Raw genomic sequence first — 18,033 nt, forward strand, 5'->3', positions numbered from 1 at the left:
ATTATGTTGATGCATCTTCTTTATTCTCCATCTTTTGCGACATACAAAACATGCCGATGTGCGCTGTTAGGACTGTATTTGACCATTCCCACAAGAAGAAACTCTTAGTCCTGAGAGCAGTTCAGAATGATCTAGATTAGTGCTGTCCAAATGAAATACAGTGTGAGCCACTTATATAATGAAAAAAATTAATAGCCACATTAAAAAAAGTAAAAAGAATGAGGGAGAGTTAATTTCAATAAATTGTATTTAACCTAATATATCTAAAATATTATCATTTCAACATGTAATCAGTATTTTTACATCATTGAGATATATTTTGCATTCTTTTTCTGGTAGTAAGTCTTTGAAATCCTATGTATATTTTATACTCATAACATATCTTACTTCAAACTCGTCACATTTCAGTTGCTTAAATAGACACATGGGGCTTGTGGCTTCTGTAATGGACAGCCCAGCTCCAGGGTTTTAGCTTTGCATACAGAGAGAAAGTAAGGCAGAGGTGTATGGTTCCTCTGGTGGCCAAGGTATAACTCAAAATGTCAAAGCCCTGATTCAAACCTTCTCTTTCAACCAGTGCTGTGAGCCTTGGGTTGTGCAAAGAAAGAGAGTTTTGGAATGAATTATTTATTCTTCTTTTATAGATACAGCTGCTCAATGTTTGGTAACCCAAGGAGTTGGGATGATTTTAGTATTTCTCTCCTGCTTTCAGTGCAGTTCTAGGGTTTTAATGGAGGGAGTTAGGATATGATTTCACAGGGAAGTGTTTTACCTCCCAGGGTAGTTCGTATTCCCTTGCCGGCCTGAGGTGAGAGCATAAGTCCAAATCAATTCACTTCTAGAAGAATCAACCTTTTACCTACCATCAGAGGTAGCAAGTGAACACACACAGAGAGAGACATGTACCATTGTTGGGAGTGTGAGAACTTCGCTGAAGAAGCAACTAAAGAACAATGCAGTAAAGTGTGCAATAAAGGTGCTAAAGTAGTGTCAGGCAGTGCCAGGATGGACAGCCTGAATCTGGAATAAAAGTTTGTTTGTTTGAAGCGCTAGTAAGTATGATTTGTAATACCCAGAGACACAGACTAAACGCGATCAATTATGTATGGCCTGTTATTACTTTGTGAAAACTGGTCCTGAATTATTTTATTATTTGATAGTGTTTTTCCAAGAAAATAAGCTTTCTTTTGCTACCATTTTTCACTGAGATAGATGGAGGAAAACTCTGAACTGTTCTACTAAGCATGTATTTCTAGCTAGTCTAACGATCTGAATTTCAGGTCATGGTGATACGGTCATAAAAATGTGCCCTGGGCACATTTTTGGCTGATCTTAGCTGAAAAGCATTTTTTAATGCCACAGGATGAGATTTAATGATTCTTGCATTGCGGGTCGGGGTGCTCTATCAGGAAAATGAAATAATTCCATTTGGATTCTTTTTCTATGCTGGAAGCCCTCTGAGTTTCTCTTATTAAAATGCTAGAAAGTGCTGTTTAAACATATTCTCTGAACTTGAATTGTTCTATAGCCTCCTGTTATTATTTTTATTCTTTACAGAGAACCCAGGTACCTGAAGTCTATTTCTAATATAGAAAAGAAGGGACCCTGCACCCTTGAGCTTTCATGTAATACAGACACATTCAGCACAAATGAAAGATAAGGCGTTAGCAGGTACTGGCAGTCCACCGGAGTAGTTTTGAGAAGTTGGTCAGGGCCACAGTTTGACATGCTTCCCAGGTGTCCTGCGCTTTTCTTCCTCTTTTCCCTTTGGTTGGTTGCCTTCTCTGTGGCTGACAGAATGGGTAGAGCTGTTTAATAGAGAAAGGGGAAAGCCGCTTTGGGAATTAACAAGCTCCTCAGTGGTCCTGAGGATAGAGTTCTCTTGCATAGAGCAGCCACCATTCGTTTATTTATTTAGCTAACTCTGATCCCCTGAAATGATATATTTTCAAACATTATTAAGGTATTACATACATACAAACAGTAAAAGTTTATAAAGTATGCTGATCTTAAGTTTACAGCTTGATGTTGTTTTTACATGCACGTATCTCTGAGTAACCACCATCCCAATCAAGGTGTAGAACCTTTTAAAGCTCCCAGGCAGGTTCCTTTGTGCCCCTTCCAAATGTTTTCCAAATACATTCCCTCAAGGGGTAACTACTATTTTGATGTCAACATCAATTAGTTTCACCTGTTCTTGAACTTCATATAAATGGAATTACACAGCATGTAGCCTCTCCTTTCTAGCTTCTTTTAATAAACATATTTGTAAGGTTCATCCATTAGGAGTGCCTTTTTATTCTTTTTGTTTCCGTGGAGTGTTTCCTTGCATGAACAGACTACATTTTATTGATCCTCCTGTTTGTGAGCATTTGGATTACTTACAGTTTTTAAAAAATTCTATTCTGGTCCAGATTCTACCATGCTCAGTACTCACCCAGGGACCCTGGAGCATAGAGAAGCTTTATGCTGATGGAAACCTCCATATTATCTCCGGTAGGTTTGTATTCTACCCTAAGTGACCTGGGTAATTGCTTATTCCCTCACCTCATCCTTCCTTCTCTTCTTTCTAATAGTAATGCTACTACTAATAGCAGCTATTATTCCCTGAACACGGACCGTGTGCCAGGCACTAGTGCTATTCTGTATTACGCGTAATGTCTCATTTAATCCTCACCAAGACCCTGGGAGGAATTACTCTCATAGGTTTTACATGGAGAAATGAAGTCTTTAGTAAGTTAAATGGAGTCCCTAAGACTATACGGCACATTAATAGCAGAGCAAGGATTTAAACCTACATTTTTCTGACCCACACCGCATTTTTAATCACTACATATACTGGCAAAGACAGGATGTTAGTACCTAAAAGGAACTGATATCTTTGAGTGGAATACAGTTTTGTCCATTTTCTTCCTCCATGACCAAAAAAAACCCCCCCAAAACTGTAGATTTAAAAACATGGGGACCCATCACTCCCTGGCTTTACACCTTCAGTGGCTCTGCTTGTCATTAATATAGAATCCAAAGTTTGCACCATGGCCTGCAGGGCTCCCACCTGGTCTGCTCCCCTGCCTCCTTGACCTTATCTCCCATCCACCACCCCTCCCTCTGCTCTCTGTTCACACTGAACTTCTTGAACAAGCCAGGCTTGTGTCTGTCATAGTCTCTTGCGTGTTGCTGTTCCCTCTGCCCAGAACACTCTTCAGATCTTTGCATGGCTGGCTCTTTCTTGTCATTCAGCTCTTAGCTCAAATGTCGCCTTCCCAGAGAGTCTTTTCCTGACCACTCCTCTCTGTCAGATTGATTTCCTTCTTACTTGATTTCCTTCCTAATGCTTAGCTACTCCCAAACTAATTTTGTTCTTTAATGAATTACTCACTTATTGTCTGTTTTACCCAACCTGTGTCCTCTAGTCCTAGAAAAGTGCTTGGCACTTAGTAGGCACTCAGATACTGACTGAATAAGCAAAGGAATGAGTAAATGTGCATTTCCAAGATTTCTGGGGCTCTATAGGATATTTCTTTATGTATTTTATAAAGAAGATCTTATTTGAAAAATGTGACTTTATGGGCTGAGGGATCCAATCTGCCTGTGATAAAATGATGAGGGGAGGGGAACTGAGCACATTATTAGTTTTATGTGTGGAAACCTGCTCACAATCACAGAAATTGACTTCTGGCAGTAAAGCAATTTCCCAAATGTCAGAACTAACCAGATGATCCTGGAAAGTGATTCTTTCCTTGTTGTCATTGTTTATTGTTTGTTTATTGCTCGTTATGAAATACTAGATTGGGGAGAGCATCTCATGTGTCCAGCCCGGAGCATAGCATGTGAAACAAATCATATAAATTAACACATACTTTTATACTGGAGTTTAAAAATAAGAAGTGTCACAAGAATAGCAAAACTAGATGCTCTCTAATCAGCATCACCTCGTTCTAATATGGCAAGCCTCGCAGTCATTAATGCTCCTTTGTTCTGCTTTAATGCATGAGGTCAATGTGGAGACCTTTAGTAATAAGCTGCTTCTTATCTGCTGCTGCTTTGCCATTCGGAAGGCTGCAGGCCAATTTCTGTAAATTCACAGTTGCCACTCTCCTAGTTGTTGCTGAATTGGGAGGAAGTTTTTAATTTAAGTGTCTTCAGTTTGTGGATGTAGATTAAAATTCCTAGGCCCCAAGCAAACTTTATCAAAGGGACTTGCAACCTATTGCTCCTAGAATATTGCATACCAGGCACCCTAGGGCATGCACAAGAGTTGTGTGTGTGTTGCGGGGGTGGGGTGGGCAGGAGTGAGATTTTCTGGCCCTATGGAGGAAAGAGTAGCCGTGTTAGGAGAAATGTATCCGAGCAGCTGGGCTAGGAGTGGTGAAGGATTGGGCTTCTCTGCTAGCCTAGGCAGAATTTCTTATTACCCCACATCAAACTGCATCCCTTGCCTCTGATTCAAGTCTGCACATTCATCTCTTCCTCCCACCTCGGGCTTTTATTGATGCTTCCACCTCCAGGCAGTGCAGAAATGCAAACTTCTATTTACTATCTCTGACTGATGACATTAATTCCAATATCCAGTGATAATGCATCACTTATTAAACATTGTAGCAATAACCACTAGATAGTAATTCACAGGGAGACAAAAAAGGGTGGAAAAACACTCTTCTCCCCCTCAGTAAAAATGGCTAGAGTTGAACAAAAGTAGAGCTTTCCTGGATATTAACAGAGGGGAGGGGTTAAGAGCCTCCACTGCTGATTTGCTGTGTGATCTTTGAAGAGTTATTTAACTTCTCTGAGCTTCAGGTGACACATCTGTAAACTTGTGAATAATCATTGTACCTACCTCCTAGCGTTGTCACCAAAGTTAAATGAGAAATATATGCAGAGCCCTCAGCAGAGTGTCTCATATGCAATAAGAGCTTGATTAAAGGTCTTGTAATAAGATCTCTTAGTCAGAACTGTGTTATCATATATATGTGGCATGCTGTCTGTGCACTCTGCAACAAACCCAGTAAAGATGTCCTAAAATACAGGTACTGCCTTCCAACATTGCTGGGGGGTATATAAACCAAGAACTTCTGTAGAAAAACCTATTCCATATCTCTACCTTATCACCAAATTATCCTAAATTCTTTAAGAAAGTCATGCCCATTTGAAAAAAAAAACTTCTATCAGGTATCAATTTACAATCATGATTATATTCTAAATGATGCATTGAATTAAAGATTCTTGAGGTTCTTAATATATTCAGTTTCATAAAGAGCACCTTCTTTCTAGGAAGTCAAGTTGAACCAAGAGACTTAAAATGCAAAATTCTGAGGGATCAAGCTCAAACAAATGTGTCGACTCTCCCCATCCAGGGTTGAACATTCTTGAGCAGGCCTTAATGTTCCCAACCCATTCCCTACTATTCTTCTTTGTTGTGTGTTGATCACTTGCTGGAAGTTTCTTTCCCCTCTGTGTTACTGGTCAGCTCTCACTCATCCATAGGATCTTAGATGGAACATTGTTTCTCCTGGAGAGCCTCTTGGTCCCCAAATCTGTTCCATGGCTGATTCTATGCTTGAATTGTTTCTGGAATGCCTTCATTTTATTTTGTCTTCTTACATGTAATGATTCACGATTATTTGTTTAATGTCTATCCTCCCCACTAGATTTTATCTCCATCTGGGTAGGGATTCTTCTGTTTAGCACTGGGTTACACAGTCCTTGGCACATGTTCGGTGATCTATCTGATAAATATGATGAGTAAAACTTATTCTTTATGAGAATTTTGTCTTTCATGGTGCACATAACTGGTTAAAAAATTAGATTACAGTCTTCTCTTATATTGTAACAGTTCTCATATGCTATGTTTAAAGTTTGCTTTTTGTACCATCAAAACGATCGTATGCTGCTTTTATAGGTTATGATTTAATAGCATTTCAAGCAACAAGCTTTTGATTTTTAAAGAAGTCATTATTTAATACATTGATACGATAGTACAAGGTGACATTCCCTCTCTCTCTAAGATGCCTTAAGTCTTCAAAGCACATCACACAATTTCATAAATGGTAAAGATATTGATTTTAAAATCTGGATGGAAAAGAAGTCAGAGCCTAATGTTTGATTCCTGAGTTACAATCAGATATAGTAAATCACCAAGAACAAAGGACAGATACCTCAACACTTAGAATCAGGAGGCTGAAAGAGAACTTGAAGGACCCAATTTCAATCCCCTTATCTCTTTGAAGAGTCAGACCTCCTGGAAAACCTTTGGTCTTTGTCTAATTGCTTCTCAGCTAAACTGTGGACTTCTTGATACGACTCTATAAAATGATTTTAACTTTATGTCCTTGTTTAGGATTTTGTAGAGCTATGAGCTGCCTTCTATAACATGTTTTTGTTCTGCCTGCTTCTGAAGGCAATTTGACATCAGGCCCTACCCCTACTACTCACATATGATCTGGTTTCTCTTCCATTGTACTATAAATGCCATGTGAGGTATGTCAGTTTCATGCTGGCAACAAAGTAAGAACCAGTCCCTACTCTCAAGGAGCTTATGGTCTGCTGAATGAATCAGGCAATGTAGGCTTATTGAATGCATGCTGTATGCAAAGCACTATCAGAGATATAAAAATGAACAAGACCTCTAAGAACTAATGAGTAAGTGTCTAGAGAATGTAGAATATTTCTAGGTCCGTAGCAATGATGGAATAAATGTCAGCTGCTGTTTCGAATTGCTGATGAGATTTCTGGCTTTAATGTTTGAGTGGGTGGTGAAGCCATCTTTGAGACCCAGGGCCCATGAGGTGGAGCTCAGAATGGGCCTGGGTACACAAATTTAGTTAGAGAAAAACTTGAAATATCTGGGATGTCAGACTGTCAATATCTAGCAGTCAGCAATTGAGGAATTTGAGATTCAAGGGCATAATAGGTGGAAAGATCTATACTGAACAGTAAGGAATCCAGACAATTTTATTAGTCTCTTTTTACTTCAGACTATTAGGTTCACATATTTTTTTCCTATTATTATTTCAGTTTTCTTGACTATTCTACAGATTTAACTGTAAGATATATATGCTGGTAATCAGAAATGAGGATGTAAATATAATTAAGTTAATTTTCAAAAGGGCCATGATTCAAACCAGCCCTCAGCCCACCCTGAATCTAGTGAGATAGGGCAGAAGCAGACTAAAGAATAAGTAAATTGCAAGGCTGGCTTTTATACAGATGGTCATTCATTCGTTTTTAAAATGTGGGCCATGGACTGTCAGGATCAGCATCACCTGGGGTGGTAGGCAACATAATGGCTCAAACATGCGCACATCCTAACCCCTGGAAGAGACTTTGCAGATGTGATTAAGTTAAGGCTTTTGAGATGGGGAGAGTAGCCTACTGTCCAGGTAGACCCAATATAATCAAAAGGGTCCTTGTAAGAGGAAGATTAGAGTTAGTAGCAGGAATTGTGACAACAGAAAGAAGAGATGTGAGAAAGGGGCCACAGGCCAAGGAACTCAGGTGGCCCCTAGAAGCTGGAAGAGGCAAGGAATGGATTCTCCCCTGGAGCCTCCAGAAGGAGCCAGCCCTGCCAACACCTTGATGTTAGTTAGCCTCATGAGACCTGTTTCAGATTTCCAGCCTCCAAAACTGTAAGAGAATACATTTGTGTAGTATTAAGCTGCTAAGTTTGTGGTAATTTGTTAACACAACAATAGGAAATTAAAACACTCAAGAACATATTAGAAATGCAAAAGCACAGACTATACCTCAGATTTACCCAAACAGAAACTCTGGGGGTGGGGCCAAATAATCTGCTTTAATAAGCCCTCTGGGTGATTCTGATGCACAGTAGATGACTAGCAGTCTTTGAGGACTGTTGTGAAAACACAGCACCAAAGATGGGTTACAATTTTCTGCTTTAGGTCATGTGCTTATTTTTTCAACCAATCACTGTATATTTATCACAGGGTTTCCCTTGTGACCATGGGCAGTGGGGCGTTATGACGACAACACCACCAGGAACACAAGAAATTTGGAGGAGTTCCTCAAAGGAAAGAGAATAATGTTACCAGAAGGAAGATGACATCGTTTGCTGGAGGGATGAAACAAAACCATCTGCTATGAGTTTATGACTTTACTGGTCAGTTAGAGAAGGAAAGGCATTCTTATATGAAGGAAGAATTTGTGCCAGGGCCCAGCAGTAGCAAATCACAGATTATAGTCCTTCCTATGGTACGAGAGTGTGGGATCGGGGTGACAGGTGTTGGAATATGAGCTTGGAAGTCCTCAACTGCCATACTAATGAACTTGGATTATATTCTGTGGTGATGGGGGAGCATATACAGTGATTTTTAAACAGGAAGTAAAATGATGAATATGAACTTTAGAAAGCAAAGTTTGAGGGGGAGGGTATAGCTCAGTGGTAGAGCACATGCTTAGCATGCATGAGGTCCTGGGTTCAATCCCCAGTACCTCCGTTAATATCAATCAATCAATCAATCAATCAATCAATCAATCCCCCCCCCCCAAAAAAAACAATTATAAAAAAAATTGAGTTCTTCTAGAAAGCAAAGTTTGGGTTGTCACCATTGCCTGAACATCAGGTCTACTTCTCATTAGTACTAATTTCTGCTATAGTATGTGCATATTGAATGCTGATTATGTGTCACTCTAGGGATTCTCCATGCATAGATTTTGTATCATTATGTGCTCAAGTAATGGTTTTCCCACTGTGGGAAACTAAAACTGTTAGATCAACCACAGTAAGGAATACATTTATACTTACACACACACACACACACACACACACACACACACACACAGCTTCATGAACCTATACCCACTCTGGCTATGTGAGATATTTTCTGTTATTTTTAAATTCAATTCTATTTTAGGTTTTTAAAAAATTCTGGTCACAATCCTCTAAATTGATTTCTTGACCACCATTGGGTTATATCATGTAGTTTGGAATATTGCACTTTAAAGGAGAGGGGCAGTATCTTATTCATTTCGATATCTTATTTTTGTGTGTGTGAGATTAAGGCTTTACTGGGGATCAAGCAGGACTGGGCAGGGACCGCCATGCTGCAGGAGCATGGCCTGCATACCAGGACAATACTGGTCTTCAGAGCATTGGTGGAGAAGTCAGGGCTAAGCTTTGTAGGCCGTTGGTCCAACCAGACTACTCAAAGCAGCGGGGGGGAAAAGAACTAAAGAGAAGGATAGTGTGGTTGGTTTTAGTGTGAGAAGGATAACATGGGGTTGGGGGAAGAACCCTGCTGAAGAAAAGCAGAGAACTTAAGAGGCTGAATGAAAATGGATTTGAGAAGGAGAAAAAGGGACGAGTAACACATTTGGATAACTATTGGATTTTTAGCATTCTTCTCTGCATATAGTAGACCCCCAATAAGGCTTAAATATTGGATCCATGAAGTTTTAGGTAGAGCTTCAGACGTTCTTGGTGCCATATGATAGTACATTTTCCTTGCCGAGTATTGGACAACAGATTATTAAGATGTATATACAAAGCTCTGAACTTTGGGGTCAGTATATTTGGTGGATGGGAGTGGAATGAAGGGTCAGTAGAATTAATGACACATCTTCCCTATAATAAATGTCAAAGCTTAAGAAGAAGAACATTGGCAGATTGACTTGTAATCACACCACAATGAAGGTCAGGACTTTATATGAAATGAACTTTGCACCATAAATTAGGTATGGATCACTATGAGATGCTAAATCTGTAAAGCTGGTGTCAAATGCAGAATGATGAGAGCTACTGTGTAAGAGTGTACATAGAGTTTGACTTCTGGAAAGCATATCATTGAATAGTATTCTCTTCCCAAAATATCAAGGAGAGTCGTGTACCCTGACTCCTGAGCTATAGTGCTGGGTTAGATGGAAGATGCTGTGGAAAAACTTCCCTTTTGTGGCATTTTCCACTTTCTGAAATTGATCATTTTCATTAGTTTGATAGTATTTTTTGTCTTTACAATCCACATCTGAATTTAAAAAAAATTATATTATTCTTATTCGTATTACTGTTGTGTCTCTGTTTTTTAGAGTCTCCTTTCCATCTTCCAATGCATATTTATAAAAAAATTAAGAAACAGAGAACAGGCCTTAAGAACCCGATTATTTATCCTCCTATAGTTAAATTGATAAAATAGTTGTATGATTCTTAGTCATTAGGTTATAGCGTATATATATATTAGATTTTTATATATAGCTGGAAGTCAGAAAATCTTCGTTCTTATCTCTGTTCTGACAGTGTGTGACTGTCTCCACACCAGGTACTTTCTTTAAGACTCAGTTGCCCAGCTGCAGAATAGAGGTGATTTTTACCTTCCCCACTGAATGTTGCAAATTTGTGGAGCTCAAATTAGTTAACATATAGGAAAGAACTTTTTCATTGGGGTGTTCTCTCCTGGCGATGTATCAAGTCTTACTGGATGGAGTTGTTCTTTACAGCCCTGTGTTAAGAAGGATTCAGAAGCTGTACCTGGGCTCAGCTGGGAAAAGTACTGTTAAAAATTTGGAGTTGTTTTTGTGTGAGTGCAAGCTTTGGGAGTGATGAGCCTATGGGTCACATGCTTGCCATTCTTGAGCAATACATTTAGATGGTCATCGTCTTCTTATCCATCTGTGATAGCCTTAGGTTAGGCCCCAGTCCAGATCTGTATGCTTGCTGATGTGTGCTGCTCTCATGGTTACTGAGCCAGGTCAGTACTGCTGTCTCTAGTGGTCAAAGGCTATTACAGTGACTGCTCCCATTCCCTCACATCAGCGCTCACCCACCCTCCCCCCAGGGATGCCCCTATTGCCCTGAGGCCTGAGGTGCCTTAGACCGGCCCCCCCCAATCCTGTGGCCAGCGGGAGGATAACATTTGTCTCCCTCCTCCCACCTGACCGACTGCCTTGAGAAACTGCTCTTCACCTGGCCCCTCTCAGAAGATGGGCTAGGAAGATCCTCCCATCAGTTGTGCTTGAGAACAGTGGCAGCCAGCTCAGAAATGTACCCTTGGATCTGCTTTTCCACTTTCCCCGCCTCATTTCCCTCTGGCCTCCCTCTTGCTTCCATGAGATGACGTGCTCCGATAAATTAGAAGCACATGGCATTTGGCTTAGGCTGTGCTTTCTGTGGAATGTGGCCTAACATAACATCTAAATATATGAAACAGTGCATACTAAATATACATATATCAATACACACAGACACACGCACACAGAAATGGAGAGAGAAGGTGAATTGGGTTGAGCCAAAAGGAGCATTTAGAGTTGAGTTTGCTAAGCGTCTGCCTGAGGGAAAGGGAGGCCTTCAAGAAAGCCTTCTGTATATGTCAGGGGGTGTGGAGAAGGCCCGGCCATGAGGAGATCAGTGAGGATGTCTGTTCTCCAGCCCAGCCCCAGAGTGTTGGTCTGAGCTTCAGGAGCAGAAAGGCCCAGGTCTCATCGGTCAGGGCAGAGAGCTTAGATTTGATTCTGAGTGTAACAGGAAGACCCCGAGGGGTTTTAAGCCCAGAAAGATAATGATCCATTTAATTTATTTAGAAAGTCCCTCTTGCTCCTATTTTTAGAATGTATCTGCATTTCTGCATGGAACATTTTAGCATGGCTTCAATGCGGGGAGCACTGAGGCAGCCAGGGCTGCTGCTGCCTTGAGAGTCGGCCACTTACAGAACATTTAGTTGTGGCTTCTGGGGTAAGGAAGCAGCTTTTACCCGGAGGACACTGGAGACAAGGTTCATGCCTAGGTACCATCCTCAAGTGGAGAGGCAGAGCGGGGTACCATGGAAGAGTCTGTGAGTGAGAGCAGGCGGGGAATTACTGAAATGGCAGTGAGTGTGTGGTGTTAATATGGCTTCACTTGTACATAAATCAGTATTTATAATGTACTTATATCTATGGCCACTTCTGGCTATTGGCAACTGCTCACAAAGGTTGAAATTCAAAATTAAGAGATGTGATAAAGTTAGGTTAAGTGCTAAGCTGCCAGGAGGCTGCTGTTTACACTGAGGTACATACCATTAGCTCCCCACCCCCATCATACTGACTTCATCTAGAGGAGAGTAAAGCACCCAGCATTAATGTCCCCATTCTTCCATCTTTTCCTGAGATGGAGCCAACAAATGAGAGGGCGTGGTCTGAGACCTACTGGGAATATATCTCTGGGACCGTCATCTGGGAGTTATGAGTAGGCAGAGAGGCGATTTTCATTTTCTGTAATAACTTCCCACAGTAAGTAGGTGGGAGGGTGTAGTGATTGATGAGCTAAATTAGATGGAAAGTGGCTCAAATCAGATTCTAGGTGATTGCTCCTGCCTCTCGACTCACTGCACTTATTTTCTATTCCACTCATTTAGCAAATGATTATGGTCTGTCTTCTGACATTTCTTATATCGTTGCTTCATTCTTTACCTTTTTCTGTGTTGTTCTTTACGCTTTCTTCAGCTAGATCAGTTACTCCTTAGAGACAGAAATAGGGGTTTGTTTATTGTTCTGGCCTTCTCATGCTTCCCATGGAGTAAATGCGCAATGGTCGTATAGCATTTGACTGATGGTTGCTGCTCCAGTTCGAATGTTTCCTAAAGAAGTTTTCTGAATTTATCTTGTGTCAGAAAAGTAGACAGTAAGGGTAAGGGCCACACTAAGTATGTTTTAGTTTAAAATACGCAGCCTTTGAGTAAGTGAATTTGAAATAACTTTGTTCTGGCCAGCATAGCCCAGCCATAGAAATGGTTTTAGTTTTTTGTAACGGTGAAACTTCGCTTCTCTAAACAGGATGTAAGGTGAAGTCATATGAAAGTGTCAGTATTCGAGCTACAAATATGACAGTATCATGTAGATCAATCTAATAAGACAGAGGAGCCAATAGTAATTCATTCCTCTGAATCAGTCTGAGGTGGAAATGAGCTAATGGGAAGCAGGCCCCTCTTCTGTTACATCAGTTTGGGGGAGAGAGGCCAATAGGGCAGACGAGTGATGTCAGGGATAGGTATCCCTGAATGACCATTGATTTTTCTCATGAGTTGGGACTTCTGTGGTTGACATGTGCTTTCTGTTCTAATGGTCCCTTTAGTGTCACTTAAACAGGAGTCATAACGGGACACAGAAGAGTCAAGGCATGATAGCTAGGAATTATAACACCCATCAACTGCCAGTCCATCCCTCTTGGAGATGTAGTCAGGGGATGCAGAATGTGGCAGCTCATGGCACTATTTCACAGTTTTCTTATATTTCCTTCCTTGTTTCTATTGTATTCATTACAATAGCCCCACCTCCTTTCCTCTTTTGATTAAACTCTGGGTTTTGAATGCTGAGTTCAAGCTGCTGATGAGGGAGGGTTAGGGAAGACCTGCTTTAGCTGTTTTTCCTTAATTCCTCTGGTTAACGGAGAAGGGTCTTCTAGATTCTCCTAGAGGAACTCAGATTCACCAGCTGGACAACATAGGTAGGAGGGGGTGTCTTTGCCTTATTTACTGTGGGGGCAAAGAGGAGCCTGACTTCATGTCAGAGAAGAGAGACTAGAAGGGGCAGCTTGAGGACAGGAGGATCTGTCATTGGAAATAGGAGCCCAAGAATCCAGAGGAGGTCTAGGCATTGAATTGATCGGAGGAAGGCAAATTATCAGGTTTATTTTTACCATTAGACCGAGCAAGAAATATTTTTTGAAACTTGGTCTACCCTGAGTTCTGTCATTATTAAAAGCACGACCAGAGCTTAGCTTTTTAGAGTCAGAAAAATGTTGGAAATGGGAAGAAAAGCTTGACATAATCTGCTTAGAACTCTACACAGCCTACAGTTGTGTATCTAAGAAAGAAACAAAGCCATAGTATTAGGAAAAATTAAGGTGTGTTCAAACATTGTAGCACACCCCCCCACCCCTCCCACCCCTTTGTTATTACCTGTGGATAGAATCATGGTGCTTTAAACTCTTGATTCACTTATTCCATGCATGAACTTATCAGAGTATGCACATGATATCATTTGTTCCTTTTAACAGCCCTGAGAGTTAGAAAGATAGCATGCCCTATTTATAAATGGAGAAAATGAACCTCAGAGAGGTAAAAACAAAGCAAAACAAAACAAACAAAAAACTCACCTACAGTCACACAAATTGCAAATCAGTTGCAGAGATGGGATTTCAACTCAAATTTTTCAGAACCAGAGCTTTTCTACTATGCTGTGCTTTTTCCCTCTATACTGGAGGCATCATTAAAAAGGAAAAGGAGTCAGGTGAAATTCCTGCAAGATAAAGGCTAAGGGTAGGCCAATGTCCCAGACCCAAGGAGCAGCAGTGGGGCATGACTGGATGCCAGGTTGGATTTCCTCTAAGAGCAAAACTGCAGCATCTGAGGCCCCAGTCCTCTACTAGAATCAGCATTTTAACAAGATCTCCATGGGTGGCAGAATCTAAGACCCCGAGCACTCCAGAATCAGAATCTACACTTTAAGAAACCTCCAAGTGATTTGTAGGCATGTTCAAGTTCAAGAATCACCATCCTATCCATCCCAAAGTTGCTTCTGTATACTTGCTCCGTCTCGGGTCCTTTAGTGACCTGACTCAGGGAAGGAACATGGCTTGTTATTGCCCTGGTATCAACTGTTAAGTCAAATCACTAACAACAGAGGTCATGCTTTTGTTTTCTCTTAACACCCCGTCTTATCTTTCTAGTCTTTTTTTCACTTGCCCATGTGGAAATGAAGTAAGGAGAGAATGAGAGAAGGAGATAAGATTAAGGAATAGGAATTTCTGACCAAGTTTTTTGTGCCAGCTTTGTGCTTCCTTCCCAACTGTGCTACTAACCAAAGTGGCTAGAAACGTCTCCCTTCATGGAGTATGCTCGCATCCCGACTGTTCAGCATGCTCTTTTTTTGAAGTATCTATCACAGCACCTTCAGTTATTTGGAGGCTGTGTGCATTTGGTTTCTCATTCGATCCAGAAAACAGTTCTCTAGGTTTTATTTCTGTTTTACACACAGCCATACACTCAAGTACCTTAAGGGTGATTGAACATAAGTATGATACATTTCAACCTTTAAGGACAAATTGGAGAAAACTACCGCTGACTAAACCCCAGGGCTGAGAGTGGTCCATTTTGGTCATAATGCTGAACCAACCATGCTGTAACACTGACTGCTTTTTACCACACAGGTTCACTCTTAGCCCTGAGGATTGTGGCATTTGCTTCTGCTTTCAGCATCAGTGGGAATGGGCTTCCATGATGTTTTCTCTCTCATTTTTTTTTTTCTGTGTGTGATTATGAATGATCTGTGAAGCAGAAAGAAGTCAAAAAAATTCATAAACTGGGCCTACCCTGTGGTCTCAACAGAAATTTAGCAAATGTGACAAGGGGAGTCAACAGGAAACCCATCACCCATCATCAGTCTGTCATGCTGACGATGAGCACTGTGCCCAATTTCTGTAGGGCATATTTTCAAACATGCCAACATGTAAATTCTTAGACAGGAGTTAATAAAGTAAATCCTTTTAATAGAAATGCAGGTTACTTTTTTTTTTCCAGTGGGGGGAAAAAAAAAAGAGACAGGGCACTGGAAGTTTTACTTAATAGAGGATCTGGCAAGGAAGCGATCCTTCCTAGTATCTGCCTCCAAGGTAAATGGAATTATCAGGGAGGGGAGTCATCATGAGGTTAGAGCTTTAAGAAAACCGGGATAGCCAAATGATATTATGTACACTGGTGTGGAACAAAGAATGCTTTGTTTTACATGTTACATTTTTCATTCAGCAAATCATTGTCATCCTTTAGGTTCACTAGGAAAACATTCTCTTCACAGGAACAGTAATCAAACAGTACTTGATACTACAAGACAAAACAGAACAGATAATGGAAATACCTCTTTGTTATGTTAGAGTTAGACTATTACCCCATGATGTTCTGTTTCACTGACTTTTATAGAAACATGCATTTTTTTTAAAGGGAAAGTTCAATGTCTTCGAATTCAATTTGAGATGGTGAGTTTGCATTGGGTTATTTTAAAATGTGTTTGGAGGTAGAACATTTTGAATGAAACATCTCAGTTAACGTGCTTTATAAAATATTTGGTGAAGTTAATGAGCAGTATAAGAAATTCCACTGTGTAGGGCTGATTTGATTTCACTTCAGAAAGTCTTAATCTGAAATTAGTGTTGGTGATGATTTGAATATGTCTGATTCTCTTAGCCTAAAATGCATAATATCTTCCCATTATGCCAAATCACATGCTTTGTATCTAGTTTTAAGTTACTGGTGTGTTGTGAAAACAATTTGGTGATTTATGTAAGCATTTATTTTTAGTGAAATGAAACCGAATAGAATAGAATATACGAGAGTTTACCTAATATGGGCAAAGTATAAGGGTTCTTTATTTTTGGTATATGTATACATGTTCGTTCTATCTATCTATCTACCAATCTATCTAAAAACTATGGTTCACATTCAAAAAAGTTTAAAAATGACTTCTCTGGTGAATTTTGGCATGGTCACTATATGGTATTAGCCATGGTTGGTGCACTGAAAATTTTTCTTCAAATAACCAACAAACTTGTCACTTTTCTTTTGACTTCTCATTTATTTGGGGATTTTCAAATGGCTGCACTTCTCTTAAAATCTTTCTCATTTTAACCTCTTCCTTCTGGAGACTGATTAGTTACAAATCAGGGAAGTAAAGCCATACTTCAAAGTTCAGCATATATTGGCAGTACATAATTTAAGGAAGGGAGGGTTTCATTTTTTTTTTTAATTAATAATTCTGACATGGACCTTTCTCATGCCTTTTCAGTTACCGTGACTCACTTTAATCTCACCTTAATACCACTGTTTAGATTCCTCTCCAGAGAGGAAGAGAATCATTCAGAAATTAGGTGCATAAAGGTTATTAAATTAACATTTAAAATTCTGGTCTTACAAATTTTATTTTACTTGTAATTAAATGCCATGAGTAAAAATCTGTGATCTCCAGTATGCTTTGAATCTGTATCCACTTAAAGGACAATAAAATTACTGGGCGAATTCTTATTTTGTTTGTAGGCTTTTCTCCTAGGAATATTCCTTCTGGCTACTGCCACCAACCATAGTATTAAGTCAAAGCATAATTTAAAAAATATAAAACACATAAAGATTTCCACTTCTTGTAAACTTTCCTAACTTGTTCCAATTTCCAAATAACTAAGCATCTATGGGAAACAGGCTAAAATGCCAACAGTAATCTCTCCTTGGAGCTTCAAGAATTGAGCTACATTATTTGATATCAATGATACATTCTGAGGTCTCATGGCTTGGGTGTAATGTAAAAGGAGATCAGAAATGATGACATTATCAATGAACTGAAATAAATTTTACCACATACATGAGAAGTGTTCCTAATGCCACTGCATCATTTTAATTAGCAGCTAGAGTTTTGTCTTAAACGTGAGTGTTAATCACTCTTGTCAACAGACTTGTTTGCTGCTCTGTACTCTTTGGATGCAGCTCTGTTAGTAGGGACTCCTGCTCGCTGTTCTGAAACCCAGTCTTACTAACCTAGCGTAAGCAGTAAAGGGCATTTACTGACTCATGCAACTGAGAAGTCCTAGGTAGTTTTGGCTACACACTTAGACAGGCCTTCTTTAAGTGGTGATCACCTCACTGAACTTCCATTCTACCAGTTTAACAATCCCAACAGAGCTTCTGTTTCCAGTAGTTTTTTTTTTCTCATAAATTCAAGTACTGATTTTCATCAGAATAACTTGGACCACATGCTTCTGGCTGAATGAATAACTATGGCCAATGGGGCAGAGCAGTGATTGGCCTGGGCTGGTTCACATTCCTCTATCTGTATTCCAAGGATGGGAGGAGGAGCAGGTTCTCCAAAAGAAACAAATAGGCCATTATTACAAAGGCAAGGTTTTATACAGATAGTAGACAAGAAAAAACAGAAGCTTCTACTACAGAGATCTTATTTTAACTATTTAAAAAACTTTATTGTCTTCAGTTTTAAAAAGAACAGTGAAATTATCTCTATTTCCTTATTAAATTAGTTATCCATTTTTAAAATACGTATTGAGCCAGGCATAGA

At 39.9% G+C, this 18,033-nt stretch overlaps 1 protein-coding gene across 4 annotated transcripts in view; it reads left to right on the plus strand.

Moving 5' to 3' along the window:
• The window catches only part of FHIT (fragile histidine triad diadenosine triphosphatase), a 1,253,474-nt gene that overhangs the window by 207,333 nt on the left and 1,028,108 nt on the right, over positions 1-18,033 (plus strand). The window contains exon 3 of one of the 4 annotated variants that reach the window (XM_064496362.1): positions 2,415-2,496. The exons of the other annotated variants lie outside the window; for them this stretch is intronic. The gene's annotated coding sequence lies outside the window, so the exon portion shown is untranslated. The remainder of the gene's footprint in view (positions 1-2,414; positions 2,497-18,033) is intronic. 4 annotated transcript variants of the gene reach the window in all.

This window comes from Camelus dromedarius, chromosome 17 (assembly GCF_036321535.1).
Source record: "Camelus dromedarius isolate mCamDro1 chromosome 17, mCamDro1.pat, whole genome shotgun sequence".
Taxonomy (NCBI): Eukaryota; Metazoa; Chordata; class Mammalia; order Artiodactyla; family Camelidae; genus Camelus; species Camelus dromedarius.